Genomic DNA, 9,521 nt, shown 5'->3' on the forward strand with positions numbered 1-9,521 from the left:
CATTCCTCTTCCATAAGACAATCCTTCTAATGTTTGAAGACTGTTATCTCAGCCCTTCAAGCCTTTTCTTCAGCTGCACAGCCCTATTTCCCCAAACGTCCAGATTTCATTTCCCCACTGTGATCCAAACTTTCTCCTGCATGTGTCCTAGTTGCTTTATATTTATCTTAGTCTACATTCCCCAGAACTTAACGCAGTATTCCAACTAAGGTCTGACCAAGGCAAAGTAGAGTGGGGTTCTTACCTCCCCCACCAGAGATACTACTCTTAAGACTGGCTTTTTGGTAGCCGCATCCAACTGCTAACTGCTACGGGGCTGATACAGCCACTTTAAAGTAGCCAAGTCATACTTCAAAACCACTATTTCTTACCAAGTAATGTAGCTGTCTGGGTTATCCAGACCTCTTCTATCCCTCAACCAAAGACCATCCATAAGCCTCACTCCACCAACATAAAAGCACAAGAAATGGGTAAAGTTTTCTGTTTTGTACATTCCTTTGAAAAAGCTGAAAATTATTTGATTTGCCCAAGACTCCTCAAAATACCCCAGGTCAAAAATTGTCATCTCAAAACGTTACGCAACTTGGTGAGCTAATTTCGTGAATCTTTAAATCCCATGAAGGATACCTAATACGTTAAACCATTAAATGGATCCTGCCTAATTAACAGTAAATCCTAGGGCAAAGAGTGCAGGTCTGTCATTAAAGCCACCTGAGTCTGAATCTCAGCCATATTCATAAAGTGCTGTTGGCCCAGGACAACTTATTCTGAGTCTTGCTTTCCTCACCTAGAAATGGGGCTAATACACCCATCTTGCCATGTCCTTGTATAAAGTACTTGACACAATGCCTGGTCTGTGGCAGATGGGCAGTACATGGTATGTTTCCCCTCGCAGCACAGATTATTACAGTTTACACCCCATTTCCCTTAGTAGATACCTAGCTCTTAGAGAAAGAGCCTGGGACTTGCTTGTCTTCACATCCCCCAGACCCTCAACACCAGCGTAAGTGGACACACATTCCTCTTGAATAGAAATGTGAGCATTTGGCTTTAAATTCAGTTGTATATCACATAGAAATAATTACATTTCTGCTCTGGCCTCTCAGTTTCAAAGGGATATTTTTTAATTCCCAGGGAATAGCTAAGATTACCTATTATAAAAAAGCAAAAAGATAGACTCTACTCAAGTCTCGGGCAATCGTGTTCAAATGGTGCTCTAAGTCTCGGAAAACAGGTTGACGTTGACATTTCTAATATTCTTAATGTTGACTCAATTTTAAGCTCTATTTCTCTCCTCAAGCAACCGCGTTTCAAGACACAGCCAGAAACAGAGGGGCAAGACGAGGCTCTGACAGGGAAAGCCAACCTCTGATATATCCAATTTCTGACCTATGGCTCAGTCAGCTCAAGGAAAGTTTTGTGGGTCCCCAGTGTCTTCCCAGGGCAACAGACACTCCCACACGGCCTCAACCAGGCTGAGGTAATTGTTACTGTTATGGCTTTAATGATGGGAGTGGGAGAAGATGAGAATTCTGAAAGAGATTTATTTACTGCAAAGCATCCCAAATATCTCATTAATCTGCTTTTCATTTGGCAAACTCTTCCTTCATTAAAAGTGCCATGCTCTGCTCTGCGGTTTATGACAAAGCAAAAACGTCTCTGGGAGGCAAAGCAGCAAAATGGAAAGAATGTGGGCTCTGGAACAAATTAGATGTGAGTTTGATTTCCAAGTGTGCTACTTACTTGTTCTGTGACTGTGGGCAGTTTTCCTTAGCCTGTTAGAACCCCATCTTCCTCATCTGTCAAGAGAAGATGATTGTCCTGTCCTGGTTTATGAATATTGAGGTCAGCCCTAGGCCCTAGGGCACTATGTTTGTTTCTCCTTTAAGGTTCAGTGGTCACCTACAAAAGGAAGATCATAATAATACCAACTTCATACACTTCATGATGAGGATTTAAATGGGTGAATGTATGTAAACTAATTAGAACAGAGTCTGGCACAGAGGAAGTGCTATATAAGTGTGTGTTACCATCATCATTAAGGATTAAATGACACACATAAAGGACGCTTTGAATGGTGACTTGCACCTGTTACATACGAGGTGCTCAATAAATGTAGGGGAAAACATCTCCCCTCCCAACTAGAGACTTTTCCTTGGGGTCTGAAGAAACTCCTTGGGTGGGAGGAGCTTTTCAAAATTATATACTCAGAACTTTAGAGAAGGAGGGATCACGTAGATAAAACCTGTTTACAAAGAAACAGACCCACAGAGGCAGAGGGGGAGAGCAGGGATGAGAGGTAGAGAAGGGAGCTTCCCTGGTAAGGTGGCACAGTTATCAGAAAAGAAAATTCCAGGTCTCCTGATACCCAGATGACTACATTCTTTTCCCCAGGTCATGCTGCCTTTTAAGTGTTGTCTTGATTGAGAAACACCTTCCTACAAACAGAGTTCAAATTGTCAGGTGACCTCTGATCCTCTTTGAGGTTCTAATAAAATGAGAATAAAGAAAAGACGTGGACTCAGGATGGTTTAGGAAGATGCTGGGAATGTAAAGGGAGAGAATGGCTCCCCCCAAAAATCCCAATTCAGAGCAGGGACTATTTACCTCACTCTGGACAGTAAAATAGGGGCAGTGCACCCAGATACTTGCCACCCACAAATCCAAATCCAGGAAGCTCTGCCTCCCTTGGTTAATTTTAAACGCTGCTTTTATATCGCAGTTTAGATTTGTTTTGTTTTGTATGTACAGTATCAGTGAGCTCCAGATTCCTTATTCCTTAGCTCTAGGAATGAGAGCCCTTTCCAGCTGATTTGGTGTCACTCACCACTGAGGGAGGTAGAATATTCCCCTTCTGATTGGAAATACTCACTTTATTTCAGTGGATCTCCTTCATTTCTTTCCCTTCAATCAGGGAGATAGATCTCACCTAGGGCGTTCTCCCTTTCAAAGCAGTTTTCACTTCAATAACTAAGATTTAAAAAATTTTTTCAAGTAACCAAAGAAACAGAAGCCAAGAGTACAAGAAAGAGAGCACAGAAAAATAGAAGGGGAAAAAAATCAGCCCCAGGGTGAACACAAATATTGATATTTGGGGTCCCCTAAGCTTGAGTCTAGGCTCTATTTTGTGCTGAAATTCTGGGCTCCTCTGGCAGCTAATAGGTATTAGTGTTTGCCAGAAAACACTAATAAGTATTTTCATGAGGAACCAAGGGGAGGACAAGGTGATGGTCTTAATATAGTTTTAATGTTCCCCCACTCTGTCCATGGCCTACCTACCCTCATGGACTCAGTGCTAAAAAGAGAAGGCTGTCCATCTAAAAATAAAGAGAAGGCATACTAACAGTGCTGCCCTGCTATGAAATCCACGCACATCCCAAAAGGGAGAAGACTGCATGTCCCGCTTCTGCCTGGCTCACATCAAGAACTCCAAGAAAGAAATCAGAGGCAGAGGCAAGAACGGTACCCGGGAAGGCTGCCAACTGAGAGCAAAATCTGTGTCCCCTATGAGGGCAACCAGCCTACCACCACGGGGGCTGAAGCAGGGGAGGAAGGAAACGCATCATGGAACCCACAGGAGGCGGGCAGAACTGGAGCACATGTAGGAGACAACCCCTGGGACTCCGCTGGGGCTGGGTGGGGAGGACATGGAGATTTGTAATAGCCAAAGAGATAAAAAGCTAAAAATATGGGTTATTACCATTGCTGTGACCCCTTTTAAAACTCCAGGCTAGCGTGGCCTGAGAAAATGGGTTGACACTGGTAATATCACCTCCTTCTGTTATTTCTCTACAATTTAATCTGCACACAGTGTTGTAATGAGGATCCCTAGTGGGCTGTATTCATCCAGACTAAATCTCTTCTGACGCAGGTGTTCCCAGTAAAAGAAATACGATTCTTGATTCTTAGAATTTAATTATGTGCTGCTCTTTGTATATTAAAGTAATTCAAACTACTGTACCACTGGGATATATGATTTGTACTACTTTTCTTGTAAGTGGGATGGGCTGGTAAAGAATCATGCATTTTCTCACGAAGGTTCCCTTGCGACTAATCACACACGTTTGAGAAATAGAAGGTCAGGACTAGAGGCACCGTGTGTGTCCATGAGACAATTTCTCTGCAAAGAAGCAATATAATATGAAGAACGGTTAAATCAATTAAACAAGGAGACCATTTGACTGAGGTGGCTCTAATACATTAGCAGCCTACATAAGCAAACCAAAACCTAAGCCTGTAATGCCTCAAGGTTAAGAAAGTGAAACCTAAGGACAACCAATCGCAGACAGCCAACTCAGCTTTTCCAAATAATGCAACTGCTTCAGCCAATCGGATAATTCCCTCGCTTTGCTTCCCCTGCATCTTCTCTACAAAAGTCTTTCTCCCAGCTCCTGTATGGGGAGCATCTTAACCATCTCCCATCTGGTGCTGCTTGATTCAAATCAATTTTTGCTGAAATAAACTCTTAAAATTTGAATATGCCTCAGTTTATCTTTTAACAGAACTAAGCAACACTAGTCCAGAAGATACACCAAAAAGCATTATTATTAGCTAAAGCCTAGCCTTAACCAGTCTGGGTCTCAGTTTCCTCATGAGTTAAAAAAAAAATTTGCAGTTAAAAAGATTTCATATGCCTCCCCTTGGAGTTCTTGTGAGGGCCAAAAGAGAGTATTTGAAACATCTTCTAACCTGTAAATTACTATAAACATAAGGGGACACCTAGTCCACTGGAGTAATGGAACTTTGTTTTCAGGTAAGTTAAAATACCTGCTTCCCTAATTATTAAATTTACAATTTAATAATTTATAAAATGTATCACTCCAGCTCCTAACTCTTATGTGATGACATGAAGTACAAAGGCAAAGAAAAAGACCAAATCCCCTTCAATCACAGTATCTGGGCAGTTCTGGCTCATATTAGAAACCTCTGTATGATGTTACATTCTAACATCCGCTATTAAGCTCTCCTTCAGAGAGAAAAGAAAATATGTGCCAATGTTAAGTTACTCTTGCCATTGTGGTCTTAAATGAATGTGGGCGTCTTAAGGCACTTGATACAAATCAACATGCCACCAACCTAGTGAAAGGTGGCCCCACACACCAGAAGTACGACTAGAGAGAAGCATCCATCCCATGAAAGAAACTAGTGACTTTTAGTGAACAGAATAAGGAAGGAAGAAATTAAATTGGAGTCTGTGGGTGGTGACAGCAGAAGAAGGGGGTCATCCTTTTAAACCTCATTTCCTCCGAAGTTTTATGTTAATAGAGGCCCAACCACCAAAAAGTGAGTTTCCATATTGCCTAGGGAAAACGATGTCAAAGTAATTTGAATATTTTTCAAACAACTTTCCTTAATACCCTATGCAACTGAGAAATCCCACAGGCCTGTAAATCTTAACAAAGCCATTGTTTCCAGCTCTAAACCCTGCCTTTGGGTTTGGCTTTCTCCCTTTCTTTATGGATGAATAACATTTTCAATCAAGTTGTTTTTCTTCTTACTCTGGGAACCAAGCTCATTTTGCATAAACATAACCCTCTCTGGCATAAAGCCAGAGATTTTCCGGCTCTCTGGCTTTACCTTCCCTTTCTCATCACTACTAGAACACGAGAGTCACACTCCAGGAATCTCAGGGGGTGCAGGAGAGACGCTGTGCAGTGGGATGCAAGCTGCTTCTGAAATCTTAAGAGCAGGGTCACCTCAGAGAAGATGTTTCACGCCCAAGTCAGGTTCTCAGCTGTAAACCATGTATAATAGTGACACTAGTAAGAATCAGATAAGACTTCACTTAATGACTGCTCCTCTATGAATGCTCTCCTGTCCACTTTCCCCCTCCCTTAATGAGAATGGCCCACTCGCCACCTTTGCCTCCACCACTGAGGTGTACACAAGCTTCGATCACAACGTTTCCGTCATTTACTTGCTTTTTTTTTTTTTTGGCCGTGCGCCTTGTGGGGATCTTAGTTCCCCGACCAGGGATGGAACCTGGGCCCCCTGCAGTGGAAGCACGGAGTCCTAACCACTGGACCAGCAGGGAATTCCCTGATTTATTTGTCTATATTTCTGTCTACCCTCACCAGACTGAAGACTTCTACAGGGCAGTACCTTTGTCTTATTTATTTTAGAAATCCCCAAACCATGCTTGCCAATGTTTGTTATGTAATAAGCTCTAAAGAAATGTCTGTTGAAGGATTGATTTGTTAATTGACTGACTAGTTGATTGATTGAATGAATGCCACAGATGAAAGCACCTTAGAAACCTCCTATCGCTAGACAAATGTAAGTCATTATTACGTGGGATTCCATAAATTAGCTTTGAACTTGAGGTAATTAGGCAATTGCTCAAAGTCAAGAGGTAATGGACCTTTTAAATGTTCTTATTTCATATCATCCTTTGTTTCTGTTTATTTATTTAATCCAGACAGCTGCCAAGAATTTACACATCTTAAGGTAATAACACACTAAAAAAAAGAGAAAAAAAACAGTCCCTGCCACAGAAATACTGAGAAATATTCTGCTGGTTAAATTAGAACTGACTCTTAGAGACACAATGATGAAATTACAGACTTTAAGTTCTTCCTGGAGTACAAACTGGTGTCCTGGGGAGACCATTAATGCTAATGCCAACACAGAACAACGAGGGGACTGTCCTCAGATGCCCATTTTGTTTTTACCAGTTGCTCTCGCTATGAGAGTACTTATAGGAAGTAGCTGGGTGTTTGGGGTTTTTTTTTTTTTCACTATTCATTTCATAAATATTGGACACTAGCTGTGCATTGGCTAAATATAAGCGATGCAAACAAGGATTTCAAGGTGGCGTGTGGGTTGCATGAAATGGTCTTGACAAGATTACATATACCATAACCAAGGCAGAATGAAATGTCATAAGACAAACAGAAATACAAAACTCCCCAGTGCAGTAACAGGCCCCTGGAGAAGATCAGAAAAGACTCCATGGAGGAGGTGGTAACTGTGATAAAAGTTAAGCTTTGGACAATATGTCAATCCACATAGACAGGGAGAACAGCATGGTGGGACTGCGGAGGAGTCGGGATTCCAAGGAGGAGTGATGCTGTACAGAAACTCCAGAAGGGAGGGCCAGCTCCCATGGCTGTTTTTAGTCTTCATTTCCAGAAGTTTCCATTCCATCTGCTCCTGGTATGCTAATTTGACTCTGGTAATAACCAATTTGGCATTAGTGTATTTAATGTAAAATAACACTGATATCATTACTGTAAATCTCTCTCTCTTTTCACAGCAGCCATAAATATTATCTTGAAGCAATAGATCAAATACTACATTTATATAATATCCCTAGAGAGAGTATTCAAAATTGAAGTACATTTTGAGTATATTGTAATTACATTTTCTTTAATTTTCCTTGGAATTCAAAACAAATACTTCTCAGCGTTTTCTGAAAATGATCTGTGCTTAACATGGAAAAACCTTTTAATTACCATAGCATAACCTCTTGCCAACTTCTACATCATTTCATCCTTGCCAGATTCTGATTCTAGCATTAGAATTAGCTTCTCTGTTATATTTTTACGAGCTGGGAATGGACATGTTTAACTGTATAACATTTCTTAACTTCATCAAATTCTAGAACAGCCCCTTCAATCTGTGATAGAAATAATCAGTTTAATGGTATGTCTCTCAAACTAATGTTCTGAAGGACATTAACAGGTGTTTCATTAAAAAATGAGAAATGTTAATGGAACAAAGTTAAGTAAAGATTTCCACACTTATGTGTGGAATCTAAAACATGCAACAAACTAGTGAATAAAACAAAAAGCAGGCAGACTAGCAGATGTAGAGAACAGACTGGTGGTTGCCAGTGGGGAGAGTGAGGGGGAGGGGCATTATAGGGGTAGGGGATTAAATATGGGGTTATTATGGGATTATATGAAATCTTGTGTATGAAACTTTTGAAAATTGTAAAGCATAGTAGAATTTAAAGAATCTTTCATTCAATAAAAATAATAGTTAAAATTTTTTCAATTTTAAAAAATACTTAGATTTGAATAGGGCAGATTACCTGAATATATATTTGGACTGCTCATAGAGTAGGTGATTCAATACCTGACAAAATAAAGGGTATACCTTTTCCAACTAGGCACCTCAGGAGTCTGTAACTTTACTCCAACAATATCGCCTTTATTCAAAATATTTCTGAACACCTCTTTTAAATTTTCCTTTAGTTTATGACATAGACTCAGTGGTGACAACTTTTCATCATTTATGGGTAGATTTGATTTGGAGAATAGACAAAGACATTCAGAGCCAGATCTGGAAAATAAGGTAAATGGTCTTTTGATCAACTGGAATCTTCCTATGAAGTAATGACACCAACCTTCTTGTGTAACTTATGAAGTGGTTCTGAAACCAGTAAGATAGGAAGAATTCCAAAGTGTTTTAAATAATGGTAGCATCATTAGAAAAGATATCTTTCTCCAAAAAGAATGTGACAAACTCTTTGTTATGAACATTTAGATATGGTTGTTCAAAATAGTTCTCAATCCCTTTTTTCACATTTTGTTCAAAAGTAACCTGTCAACTTAAGGCAAATTTCTAAAGATACCTACCTACCTACCAAATGGGTTATTTCCCTTTCAAGTATTGTTTGAAAGGAGAAATGAGACTTAATTTATCAGCTCTGGCTCCCTCCCCTTTACAGGGTAGAAAAAACCTGAGAGGAGAAAAAGACAAGACAAGATTGCGGGTTGGGATATGGGAGGTAGTCAGCAGATATTATCAATGGCCTGGAGGTCAATCAGATTCACAAGGCAAAAGGATTGTTTCAGAATCTCCCAATACCTCTCAAAGCAACCAGGCAAACCTCTGATGGATTCCAGTCATAATAGTTACATTACATGAATTTTATATAACCTTAAAGCTACGGTCCTTTTGGCCCTGAGCAATACAGCAATGGGCATTTAAGACACCTGGCTTCCAACACCCATCCTGCCCCTGCTGGTGGGGCCTTAGCACCTGTTTTGCTCACTAATGAATCCCAAGCATTTACAATATATACTCGTAGGTGCTCAATAAACACTTCAAGTAAGAAGGCTTACTCTCACTAGGCCTCAATTTCCTTATGTGTTACAGAAGGATACTAGCTTAGACCAAGAGATTCCTATCATAACCATGAACTTACTAATGGAGACTCATCATCTTTCTTTCCTCTGCTTTCCAGTGGCAAAAACCTTTCCCCAAACTATACCAAAGAGCCAATGGTCAGCTGTCTCTTCCTCACGCCTGACTACCATCTATGTTATCAACAGACATTTTGCTTTCATAAACTCAAGATTTTCCAGAAATGAGGAGGTGTAGCTAAGATGATGGAGTAGGAAGAGGTGAGCTCACCCTGAGCTCACTTCCTCCCATGGGCACACCAATACTACGACTATTTACAGAGACGCTATTGATGACAATGACCTGAAGACTAGCAGAAAAGATTTCCCAACTAAAAATATAAAGAATCACAATGAGGACTTCCCTGGTGGCGCAGTGGTTAAGAATCC

Source organism: Balaenoptera acutorostrata, chromosome 2, assembly GCF_949987535.1.
Source record: "Balaenoptera acutorostrata chromosome 2, mBalAcu1.1, whole genome shotgun sequence".
NCBI lineage: Eukaryota > Metazoa > Chordata > Mammalia > Artiodactyla > Balaenopteridae > Balaenoptera > Balaenoptera acutorostrata.